The following is a 13211-nucleotide window of genomic DNA, read 5'->3' on the forward strand; positions in this document are numbered from 1 at the left end:
GCAGCATGAGATGAAAGTGGCGACAGAGACCCCACCCCCAAGGAGCGCGACCCGAGACCGGCGCCGGAGACCCCCCCAGAAGCATTACCCGAGAGTGGAGACAGAAACCCCACCCCCAGCACCGCTACCGGAGAGCGGCGCCAGAGACCTCCCCGAACAGCATCACCCGAGAGCGGCCCCAGACACCCACCCAGCAGCAAAACCCGAGAGAGGTGCCAGAGACCCCCCGCAGCAGCATCACCTGATAGCGGGGCCAGTGACACCCCCCGTCTGCAGCATGACCGGAGGGAGGCTCCAGAGACCACCCCCAGTAGTGCGACCCGAGAGCGGCGCCAGAGACCTCCCCCCAGCAGCGCGACCCGAGAGTGGAGACAGAGACCCCACCCCCAGCACCACTACCGAGAGCGGCACCAGAGACCCCCCCAACAGCGCGACCCGAAAGCGGTAACAGAGACCCCCCCCCAGCAGCACGACCGGAGAGCGAAGCCAGAGACCCCCCCAGCAGCATGATCCCAAGGAGGCGCCAGAGACCCCCCCCAGTAGCGCGACTCGAGAGCGGCACCAGAGATTCCCCGCAGCAGCATAACCCGAGAGAGGCGCCAGACTCCCTCCCAGCAGCACGACCTGAGAGTGGCCCCAAAGACCCCTCCCCCGCAGCAGCGAGACCCGAGAGCAGCGCTAGAGACACCCCCAAGCTGCACGACCCGAGAGCGGCACCAGAATCCCTCCCTGCAGCGAGATCCGAGAGCGGCGTGACTGAAGAGACCTCTCACTCACTAAGGTCTGTGGCTGTGGGAATTCTATCCTTTAGCCCTTCCCCCCCGCCTCTCGCCTATGTATAGGGCCCTCTACAAGAACACTGAGTCAGTCAGCCATGACGCGCCACCGCTCTCCCTTGCGCGACTAGCGTACCTGCAGAATTCCCGTTGGCTCCTGAGCCCTTAACCCGTGGAGATGCTCACCTGGAATGCCTGCACGTGAGCTATACAAGGACACGGCAGAAGCAGAGCAAGGACAAAGACACAGACAGAAACAGACAGACAGAACGTATTGGCCAATACGAGAGAGCAACAAGAGAGAAACACATGAGAGGCAGACGGAAACCTTACCGCCTTGCGTCTTCCTCCTCGAGCCAAGCGTCTGCTGAGAAGGACACCGTGTTCCAGAGAAATCAGCACTCCTGACAAACGGAAGCCCTGTTTCTCCCACTACCAAGGAATCACCTCGCGAACCTCCGCTCGGACTCGCTGTCTAAGCAAACCTGACTTCCCTTCCTAGACCCGAGTGCGCCGTAAGCCGAGAGATTTCCAAACCCGACACTTATCTCCCTGTCAGCGATGGCTGCTCCGCTCCCAGCCGGACGGTTCTCGCCTCGCTTCGACCAAGCTCCCGAGCTCGCTGTTCTCGTTTCCGTTCCATCCCCAGACGGGAGGACACCGGGAGGGTTGACTTCTTATCGCTCACTACCGAACACAGCAGAGGGGAAAAAACAAACAAACAACTTAGCTTTTCAGTCCGCAAGGACGCGGCATCGCTTCTCCTCCCACCATCGCACCGCTGCCTCCCACCATCGGCCACCCCCTCCCGCTGCCACTCCAGGAACGCGGAGAGAACGGAGGCCTTGAATATCTATCCACGCTCTGTTGAACTGCCTATGCCCCTTCACCAGTCCCCAAGCCACCAGGCTCCGTGACCCAGCAGGAAGCTCTCTGCCTCAGAAGAAACATACTGCCAGGACGCTTAAAGATTTCAAAGCACGCACCTCTTACTCACACAGAGCCATGGGAAGGCCGAACGCTGAGGACCCTTCACATGTTCCGAGAATCACGTCCAGGCAGCTCAAGTACATCTCGGACGATTTATTCTCCGCCCACGGCCACGCACTGATTCCTCTGCAAGGGTGGCCAAAAAAGCCCAGCGTTAGCTCTCACTCACTAAAGTCTGTGGCTGTGGGAATTCTATCCTTTAGCCCTTTCCCCCCCTCTCGCCTATGTATCGGGTCCTCTACAAGAACACCGAGTCATTCAGCCATGACGCGCCACCGCTCTCCCTTGCGCGACTTGCGAACCTGCTGAATTCCCGTTGGCTCCTGAGCCCTTAACCCTTGGAGATGCTCACCTGGAATGCCTGCAAGTGTGCTGTACAAGGACACGGCAGAAGCAGAGCAAGGACAAAGACACAGACAGAAACAGACAGACAGGACGTATTGGCCAATACGAGAGAGCAACAAGAGAGAAACACATGCGAGGCAGCCAGAAACCTTACCACCTTGCGTCTTCCTCCTCGAGCCAAGCGTCTGCTGAGAAGGACACCGTGTTCCAGAGAAACCAGCACCCCTGACAAACGGGAGCCCTGTTTCTCCCACTACCAAGTAAGCACCTCGGGAACCTCCGCTCGGACTCGCTGTCTAAGCAAACGTGACTTCCCTTCCTAGACCCGAGTGGGCCGTAAGCCGAGAGATTTCCAGACCCGACACTTATCTCCCGGTCAGCGATGGCTGCTCCGCTCCCAGCAGGACGGTTCTCGCCTCGCTTCGACCAAGCTCCCAAGCTCGCCGTTCTCTTTTCCGTTCCATCCCCAGACGGGAGGACACCGGGAGGGTTGACTTCTTATCGCTCGCTACCGAACACAGCTGAGGGGAAAAAACAAACAAACAACTTAGCTTTTCAGTCCGCAAGGACGCGGCATCGCTTCTCCTCCCACCATCGGCCACCCCCTCCCGCTGCCACTCCAGGAACTCGGAGAGAACGGAGGCCTTGAATATCTATCCACGCACTGTTGAACCGCCTACTGCCCCTTCACCAGTCCCCAAGCCACCAGGCTCCGTGCCCCAGCAGGAAGCTCTCTGCCTCAGAAGAAACATACTGCCAGGACGCTTGAAGATTTCAAAGCACGCACCTCTTACTCACACAGAGCCATGGGAAGGCCGAACGCTGAGGACCCTTCACGTGTTCCGAGAATCACGTCCAGGCAGCTCAAGTCCATCTCGGACGGTATCTTCTCAGCCCACTGCCCAGCCAGTTTCCCAGCTGTTACCCAGTCTGGAGCCAGCAAAGCCCTCGGGCAGGAGTGACAGCAAAGGGCTAGGACCCAGAAGCCGTGTCCAGGGGTCAGTCTGGAGTGCTGTACAAAGCCCAGGACCATCCACATATCCTGTGTGGTGCAACCTGCTGAGTGGAGACAAAGGCTCAGGGCTGCTCTCATACCCTGATCAGACACTTTACTGAATGTGGTGCAGGGAAAAGGTGGACTGATGGCTCCCATGAATGGGCGTGCAGACTGGAGTGAGGAAGGGCCCCGGGATAAGAATATGGATGGGGGTGCAGGCTGGGGGGAGGAAGGGCCCCGGGATAAGCATATGGACGGGGGTGCAGGCTGGGGAGAGGAAGGGCCCCGGGATAAGAGTATGGACGGGGTGCAGGCTGGGGTGAGGAAGCAGGAGGGGAGGGGGCTGCGCGGAGCCTGGAGTGCGGGATGAGGGGGCCATGGGCAGGAGGGGAGAGGGCTGTGCGGAGCCTGGAGTGCGGGATGAGGGGGCCGGGGGCAGGAGGGGAGAGGGCTGCGCGGAGCCTGGTGTGTGGGATGAGGGGGCCGGGGGCAGGAGGGGAGAGGGCTGCGCGGAGCCTGGAAATAACGAGCTTCTTACTTTGCCTGCTGTCAAAGGGCAAGACTGGGGCCACGTGGCGTGCGGAGCAGGGACAGCAGCTGGGGGCGATGGAATTACACGTGCATTACCTGCACTGACCACCGAGCGGCACTGTGGAGGCGCTTCGGAATTACACGTGCATTACCTGCACTGACCACCGAGCGGCACTGTGGAGGCGCTACGGAATTACACGTGCATTACCGGCAATGACCACCGAGCGGCACTGTGGAGGCGCTTCGGAATTACACGTGCATTACCGGCAATGACCACCGAGCGGCACTGTGGAGGCGCTACGGAATTACACGTGCATTACCGGCAATGACCACCGAGCGGCACTGTGGAGGCGCTACGGAATTACACGTGCATTACCGCCGGTGACTACCGAGTGTCACTGTTGCTCTGCTAAGGGCCGTTATTTCCGAATAAAAAAGATTGTTCTTAGGGTAGAAATGCCCCATTCCGAACTAAGAACACGCTGGGCGGGGCTATGCCGGGGGGCGGGGCTATGATAGGGGCGGGGCGCGCTGCGACGTGCCCCGGGAGGCCGCACTATGAGAACTACAAGTCCCAGGATGCGTCGCTAACACTTGAAGTGACACGAGCGCGGGACCAACCGCGTCGCTCCCTGGTCAATGCCCCGTTGTGATGTCACTTCCGCTGCACCCGCCCAACCGAACAGCGCCGGGCCTGCCCTGGCCCTGCAATGGCCGATGGGAGCTGCGGACAGGGGCACTCAGTTTCCCACAAGCCACTGCGGCTACTTTCCCTACTCCCCCTCATCCCGCCCCTCCCCATTGCTGGGCGGGGCTCCTGCCTCAGAGACGGCAGCGTCCGCAGCTGATGCCCCGCCCCCACTCGGGAGAGGAGACTCCGCGGCAACCCTTCCCCCCCAAACTCCTCCCCGCCCCGTGCAGTCTGATCCCCCCAAACTCCTCCCCGCCCCGTGCAGTCTGATCCCCCCTCAAACTCCTCCCCCCCGTGCAGTCTGATCCCCCCAAACTTCCCCTCCGCCCCGTGCACTCTGATCCCCCCCACACACCTCCCCGCCCCGTGCAGTCCGATCCCCCCCAAACTCCTCCCCGCCCCGTGCAGTCTGATCCCCCCCCAAACTCCTCCCCGCTCCGTGCAGTCTGATCCTCCCCCCCGTGCAGTCTGATCCTCCCCCCCGTGCAGTCTGATTCCCCCAAACTCCTCTCCGCCCCGTGCAGTCCGATCCCCCCAAACTCTTCCCCCCGTGCAATCTGATCCCCCCAAACTCCTCTCCCCCCGTGCAGTCTGATCCCCCCCAAACTCCTCCCCGCCCCGTGCAGTCCGATCCCCCCAAACACCTCCCCGCCCCGTGCAGTCCGATCCCCCCCAAACACCTCCCCTCCCCGTGCAGTCCGATCCCCCCCAAACACCTCCCCTCCCCGTGCAGTCCGATCCCCCCCAAACTCCTCCCCGCCCCGTGCAGTCTGATCCCCCTCCAAACTCCTCCCCCCCCGTGCAGTCTGATCCTCCCCCCCGTGCAGTCTGATCCCCCCCCAAACTCCTCCCCGCTCCGTGCAGTCTGATCCTCCCCCCCGTGCAGTCTGATCCCCCCAAACTCCTCCCCGCCCCGTGCAGTCCGATCCCCCCAAACTCTTCCCCCCCGTGCAATCTGATCCCCCCAAACTCCTCTCCCCCCGTGCAGTCTGATCCCCCCCAAACTCCTCCCCGCCCCGTGCAGTCCGATCCCCCCAAACGCCTCTCCCTCCGTGCAGTCCGATCCCCCCCAAACTCCTCCCCGCCCCGTGCAGTCCGATCCCCCCAAACTCCTCCCCCCCGTGCAGTCTGATCCCCCCCCAAACTCCTCCCCGCTCCGTGCAGTCTGATCCTCCCCTCCATGCAGTCTGATCCCCCCAAACTCCTCCCCGCCCCGTGCAGTCCGATCCCCCCAAACTCTTCCCCGCCCCGTGCAGTCCGATCCCCCCAAACTCCTCCCCCCCGTGCAATCTGATCCCCCCAAACTCCTCTCCCCCCGTGCAGTCTGATCCCCCCCAAACTCCTCCCCGCCCCATGCAGTCCGATCCCCCCAAACTCTTCCCCGCCCCGTGCAGTCCGATCCCCCCAAACTCTTCCCCGCCCCGTGCAGTCCGATCCCCCCAAACTCCTCTCCCTCCGTGCAGTCCGATCCCCCCCAAACTCCTCCCCGCCCCGTGCAGTCCGATCCCCCCAAACTCCTCTCCCTCCGTGCAGTCTGATCCCCCCAAACTCCTCCCCCCCGTGCAATCTGATCCCCCCAAACTCCTCTCCCCCCGTGCAGTCTGATCCCCCCCAAACTCCTCCCCGCCCCGTGCAGTCCGATCCCCCCAAACTCTTCCCCGCCCCGTGCAGTCCGATCCCCCCAAACTCCTCTCCCTCCGTGCAGTCCGATCCCCCCCAAACTCCTCTCCCCCGGGCAGTCTGATCCCCCCCACACTCCCCTCCGCCCCGTGCAGTCTGATCGCCCCCCCAAACTCCCGTCCGCCCCGTGCAGTCTGATCCCCCCCAAAGCTCCTCCCTGCCCCGTGCAGTCTGATCCCCCCCCAAACTCCTCCCCGCTCCGTGCAGTCTGATCCACCCCAAACTCCTCTCCCCCCGTGCAGTCTGATCCCCCCAAACTCCTCTCCCCCCCGTGCAGTCTGATCCCCCCCAAACTCCTCCCCGCCCCGTGCAGTCCGATCCCCCCAAACTCTTCCCCGCCCCGTGCAGTCCGATCCCCCCAAACTCTTCCCCGCCCCGTGCAGTCCGATCCCCCCAAACTCCTCTCCCTCCGTGCAGTCCGATCCCCCCCAAACTCCTCCCCGCCCCGTGCAGTCCGATCCCCCCAAACTCCTCTCCCTCCGTGCAGTCTGATCCCCCCAAACTCCTCCCCCCCGTGCAATCTGATCCCCCCAAACTCCTCTCCCCCCGTGCAGTCTGATCCCCCCCAAACTCCTCCCCGCCCCGTGCAGTCCGATCCCCCCAAACTCTTCCCCGCCCCGTGCAGTCCGATCCCCCCAAACTCCTCTCCCTCCGTGCAGTCCGATCCCCCCCAAACTCCTCTCCCCCGGGCAGTCTGATCCCCCCCACACTCCCCTCCGCCCCGTGCAGTCTGATCGCCCCCCCAAACTCCCGTCCGCCCCGTGCAGTCTGATCCCCCCCAAAGCTCCTCCCTGCCCCGTGCAGTCTGATCCCCCCCCAAACTCCTCCCCGCTCCGTGCAGTCTGATCCACCCCAAACTCCTCTCCCCCCGTGCAGTCTGATCCCCCCAAACTCCTCTCCCCCCCGTGCAGTCTGATCCCCCCCACACTCCCCTCCGCCCCGTGCAGTCTGATCGCCCCCCAAAACTCCTGTCCGCCCCGTGCAGTCTGATCCCCCCCAAACTCCTCCCCGCCCCATGCAGTCTGATCCCCCCAAACTCCTCACCCCCGTGCAGTCTGATCCCCCCCAAACTCCTCCCCGCCCCGTGCAGTCTGATCCCCCCCCAAACTCCTCCCCGCCCCGTGCAGTCTGATCCCCCCCCAAACTCCTCCCCGCCCCGTGCAGTCTGATCCCCCCCCAACTCCTCCCCGCCCCGTGCAGTCTGATCCCCCCCCAACTCCTCCCCGCCCCGTGCAGTCTGATCCCCCCCCAACTCCTCCCCGCCCCGTGCAGTCTGATCCCCCCCCAACTCCTCCCCGCCCCGTGCAGTCTGATCCCCCCCAAACTCCTCCCCGCCCCGTGCAGTCTGATCCCCCCCCCCAAACTCCTCCCCGCCCCGTGCAGTCCGATCCCCCCCCCCAAACTCCTCCCCGCCCCGTGCAGTCCGATCCCCCCAAACTCCTCCCCCCCGTGCAGTCTGATCCCCCCAAACTCTTCCCCGCCCCGTGCAGTCCGATCCCCCCCAAACTCCTCTCCCCCCGTGCAGTCTGATCCCCCCAAACTCCTCCCCCCCGTGCAATCTGATCCCCCCAAACTCCTCTCCCCCCGTGCAGTCTGATCCCCCCCAAACTCCTCCCCGCCCCATGCAGTCCGATCCCCCCAAACTCTTCCCCGCCCCGTGCAGTCCGATCCCCCCAAACTCTTCCCCGCCCCGTGCAGTCCGATCCCCCCAAACTCCTCTCCCCCCCGTGCAGTCTGATCCCCCCCACACTCCCCTCCGCCCCGTGCAGTCTGATCGCCCCCCCAAACTCCTGTCCGCCCCGTGCAGTCTGATCCCCCCCAAAGCTCCTCCCTGCCCCGTGCAGTCTGATCCCCCCCCAAACTCCTCCCCGCTCCGTGCAGTCTGATCCTCCCCCCCGTGCAGTCTGATCCCCCCAAACTCCTCCCCGCTCCGTGCAGTCTGATCCCCCCCAAACTCCTCTCCCCCCGTGCAGTCTGATCCCCCCAAACTCCTCTCCCCCCCGTGCAGTCTGATCCCCCCCACACTCCCCTCCGCCCCGTGCAGTCTGATCGCTCCCCAAAACTCCTGTCCGCCCCGTGCAGTCTGATCCCCCCCAAACTCCTCCCCGCCCCATGCAGTCTGATCCCCCCTCACCAAACTCCTCCCCGCCCCGTGCAGCCCCTAAGTTTGCCCCCCAATTCTCAGCCACTCCCCCCCTCTCCCCACACGCCCCCCACCCAGGACGCTCTCGGCCTCTGCAGGAGGCACAGCCGGGCACTGGGCAGCACTGCGGGCTGCCAGGGCCAGAGCATCGCCCCCCGCCGAACTGCCCCCCCCCCGGGCACAGGGGGGATTCAGCGGGCACCCGGCCCCGCCCCCAGGCAGCGAGCAGCGCGGGGAGCAGGGCTCAGGCCGCCCCGCCCCCCCGCGTGCGGGACACGTTCTGTGCGTGCCCCGCCCGCGGGAACCACCCCTCGAGGGCGCGCGGCTCCCCGGCGGGGGGAGGGGGCACGTGACACTCCCGCGCCCCGGTGGCCCGCAGCCCCCCCTCCCCGAGACACCCACGTGACTGGAGCCCGGGTCAGCTCCCGCGCCCCAAAGGGGGGGCCACAGCCCCGTTCCCCCGGCACCACGTGGGGGGGGTCACAGGGGCGCTGCTCCCCGGGGAGGCTGCAGCGCCGGGGGGGGGGGGGCAGAAATCGCCCCCCCACCTCCGCCAGGGGCCGCCCCGCCGATGTCCAGCCTGGGGCCCGGAGAGAAGCAGGCGGGGGGGGGGGGCTCCACGTCACTGCCAGCTCCCGCCCCGCCCCCCAGGCTCCGCCCCTCAGCGCCCCCCGCAGCGTTTTCCCGCCCGCCTCGTCAGCGCGAGCGTCCCGGGAGTTTCCCGCTCAGCCAGCGCCGCCCGCGCCTGCGCTCTCCCGCGCCCTGTCCCCTCCTGCCCCCCCCAGTGCCAAGGCCCCCCCCGGCCCCTCCCCCTCCCTCCTGCCCCCCCAGTGCCGAGCACCCCCCCGGCCCCTCACCCCTTCCTGCCCCCCCAGTGCCGAGCACCCCCCCCGGCCCCTCACCCCCTCCTGCCCCCCCAGTGCCAAGCGCCCCCCCCGGCCCCTCACACCCAGCCTGCTCCTACACCTCACCCCTGTCCAGACACCCCACCCCCAGCCCGCTCCCCCACCTTCCCTCGCGCCCCCTCCTCCCCCGGGCCAGACACCAACAAGGGGCGGGCTGGGGGCGGGGAGCTTCGCACTCGGACCCAGGATTCGCTCGCGCCCCCGCGCGCTCCTCGGACCTTCCTGTCATGGCGGCGCCGGCCGCCCAGTCAGACAACGCCCCCCTGCGGCAGCCCATTGGCCGAACCAGAGGCAGGATCCCCTTTGCTGACAGCCCATTGGGCGACGCTCTCCTCCGCCAAGGCTGTCTTCCGAAAGCCCATTGGCTGGCACACAGCCAGGAACCACCCCTAAGTCACAGACAATTCGAGGACAGAGCAGTCCATTAAGATCCACCCCGGACAGCCTATTGGTCGAGAGCAGTGGCAGGTTAGTCCCCCTAGTCACACCGCATTCGCAGACAGAGCTGTCCGTTAAGATGCAGCCGGGTCAGCCTATTGGGTGCCTCTGATTCAGAACACGCCCCTTAGTCACAGCCCATTCGCGGACAGAAGAGTCTGTTATAATCCACCCCGGACAACCTATTGGCCGCCAGCAGCCCCAGAACACGCCTTGAGTCACCGCCCATTGGCGCACGGAGCAGTCCGTTAAGAGTCACCTCGGACAGCCTCAGATTGGGCGCCACAGATTCCGAACACGCCCTTTACTCTCAGCCCATTCGCGGACAGAACAGTCTGTTACGATCAGTCCGGGACAGTCTCTCGGCCAGCCTTAGTGTAGGGAGAACATAGTCAAGTATGAAACAGGATTCCCCAAGTGGAAGTGACGCCCCAGAATTTGTTCCCCACAACTAAAAGTCTAAGGAGGAGAAGTTTGTTAAGTAGAAGAAGCATAGAAGTGTTTAGATTTATTCTTGTGAAAGTGTTTAGATTTAGTGTTATCAAGCTTGAGAAGTGTTTAGATTTATAATTATTATTATTATTATTATTATTTGTTAGGATTGTTTAATTATAAATCTAAACATTTTTGCCCCTCTAGAATATAATTGGTTAGGAATGTAATATTAGGTCATGTAACTTCAAACTGTTAAAAATATACTACTATGTAGCCAGAAACAGCTCCCCTCGCTGTGCGCCAGGGCACGCTCAAACTTACTGTTACACAATTGACAACCGTTCTCTTCAAAGCATTGTGAAGCACTTAACCCTAATCGCAAAGTGAAGCATTGTAACTATAACAGTAACTAACTCAGCGCTCAGAGAGAGAATGTTTTAAGAAATGCCACCCAGAAACTTTTGTAACTTTTTGTAACTACAACTCTTGTATTATTATGCAAAATACTGTATGGGAAACATTAATTAGGGAATGTACATAAGAGAGAGAGTGCTTGGACGATGAATGAATGGTTGTGAGAGGTGCCAGCCTGAGAATGCAGCAACAAAGGGCTGAAGAAGGCGTCAGGTGCCAGTGCAATTGGCTCCCCGTAGCCGTTTCTAACACACACATGAGCCGCTCTGATTTGGCTTCTAACACTTTTAGCTGCTCGGTTCTGCAAGCGCGGAGAGGAAGCCGCGTCCGATAGATGGAGGTTCTCCGCGACACATTTGGCAGCCTGGACCCCCTGCCTCTGGTCCAAAGAGTCTCAACCAACCCCCGACCCCATGACCCTTGTTCTCAGTGATTCCGCCAGCTGCTTGGTGCCTTTAGTACCCGGCCCCGCTTGCAAAGTCCCCCCCCAGCAGCATGACCCGAGAGCGAAACAAGAGACCCCCCCCCCAGCAGCAAAACCCGAGAGCAGCGCGAAAGAACCCCCCCGGCATTGCGACCCGAGGGCGGCGCCAGAGACCCCCCCCCAGCAGCAAGTCCCGAGGGCGGCGCCAGAGACCCTCCCCAGCAGCGTGACCCGAGAGCGAAGCCAGAGACCTCCCCCAGCAGAGTGACCCGAAAACGGTGCCAGAGACCCCCCCCAGCAGCAAGACCCGAGAGCGGCACCACAGACCCGCCCCCAGCAGTGCGACCCAAGAGTGGCGCCAGAGACCCTCCCCCCAGCAGCATCACCAGAGAACGGCGACAGAGATCTCCCCCCCCCCCAGCAGCACAACCTGAGATGGGAGCCAGAGGCCCCCCCCAGCAGCATCACCCGAGAGTGGCGCCAGAGACCCCCCCCAGCAGCATGAGATGAAAGTGGCGACAGAGACCCCACCCCCAAGGAGCGCGACCCGAGACCGGCGCCGGAGACCCCCCCAGAAGCATTACCCGAGAGTGGAGACAGAAACCCCACCCCCAGCACCGCTACCGGAGAGCGGCGCCAGAGACCTCCCCGAACAGCATCACCCGAGAGCGGCCCCAGACACCCACCCAGCAGCAAAACCCGAGAGAGGTGCCAGAGACCCCCCGCAGCAGCATCACCTGATAGCGGGGCCAGTGACACCCCCCGTCTGCAGCATGACCGGAGGGAGGCTCCAGAGACCACCCCCAGTAGTGCGACCCGAGAGCGGCGCCAGAGACCTCCCCCCAGCAGCGCGACCCGAGAGTGGAGACAGAGACCCCACCCCCAGCACCACTACCGAGAGCGGCACCAGAGACCCCCCCAACAGCGCGACCCGAAAGCGGTAACAGAGACCCCCCCCCAGCAGCACGACCGGAGAGCGAAGCCAGAGACCCCCCCAGCAGCATGATCCCAAGGAGGCGCCAGAGACCCCCCCCAGTAGCGCGACTCGAGAGCGGCACCAGAGATTCCCCGCAGCAGCATAACCCGAGAGAGGCGCCAGACTCCCTCCCAGCAGCACGACCTGAGAGTGGCCCCAAAGACCCCTCCCCCGCAGCAGCGAGACCCGAGAGCAGCGCTAGAGACACCCCCAAGCTGCACGACCCGAGAGCGGCACCAGAATCCCTCCCTGCAGCGAGATCCGAGAGCGGCGTGACTGAAGAGACCTCTCACTCACTAAGGTCTGTGGCTGTGGGAATTCTATCCTTTAGCCCTTCCCCCCCGCCTCTCGCCTATGTATAGGGCCCTCTACAAGAACACTGAGTCAGTCAGCCATGACGCGCCACCGCTCTCCCTTGCGCGACTAGCGTACCTGCAGAATTCCCGTTGGCTCCTGAGCCCTTAACCCGTGGAGATGCTCACCTGGAATGCCTGCACGTGAGCTATACAAGGACACGGCAGAAGCAGAGCAAGGACAAAGACACAGACAGAAACAGACAGACAGAACGTATTGGCCAATACGAGAGAGCAACAAGAGAGAAACACATGAGAGGCAGACGGAAACCTTACCGCCTTGCGTCTTCCTCCTCGAGCCAAGCGTCTGCTGAGAAGGACACCGTGTTCCAGAGAAATCAGCACTCCTGACAAACGGAAGCCCTGTTTCTCCCACTACCAAGGAATCACCTCGCGAACCTCCGCTCGGACTCGCTGTCTAAGCAAACCTGACTTCCCTTCCTAGACCCGAGTGCGCCGTAAGCCGAGAGATTTCCAAACCCGACACTTATCTCCCTGTCAGCGATGGCTGCTCCGCTCCCAGCCGGACGGTTCTCGCCTCGCTTCGACCAAGCTCCCGAGCTCGCTGTTCTCGTTTCCGTTCCATCCCCAGACGGGAGGACACCGGGAGGGTTGACTTCTTATCGCTCACTACCGAACACAGCAGAGGGGAAAAAACAAACAAACAACTTAGCTTTTCAGTCCGCAAGGACGCGGCATCGCTTCTCCTCCCACCATCGCACCGCTGCCTCCCACCATCGGCCACCCCCTCCCGCTGCCACTCCAGGAACGCGGAGAGAACGGAGGCCTTGAATATCTATCCACGCTCTGTTGAACTGCCTATGCCCCTTCACCAGTCCCCAAGCCACCAGGCTCCGTGACCCAGCAGGAAGCTCTCTGCCTCAGAAGAAACATACTGCCAGGACGCTTAAAGATTTCAAAGCACGCACCTCTTACTCACACAGAGCCATGGGAAGGCCGAACGCTGAGGACCCTTCACATGTTCCGAGAATCACGTCCAGGCAGCTCAAGTACATCTCGGACGATTTATTCTCCGCCCACGGCCACGCACTGATTCCTCTGCAAGGGTGGCCAAAAAAGCCCAGCGTTAGCTCTCACTCACTAAAGTCTGTG

This window comes from Pelodiscus sinensis, unplaced genomic scaffold (assembly GCF_049634645.1).
Source record: "Pelodiscus sinensis isolate JC-2024 unplaced genomic scaffold, ASM4963464v1 ctg41, whole genome shotgun sequence".
NCBI lineage: Eukaryota > Metazoa > Chordata > Testudines > Trionychidae > Pelodiscus > Pelodiscus sinensis.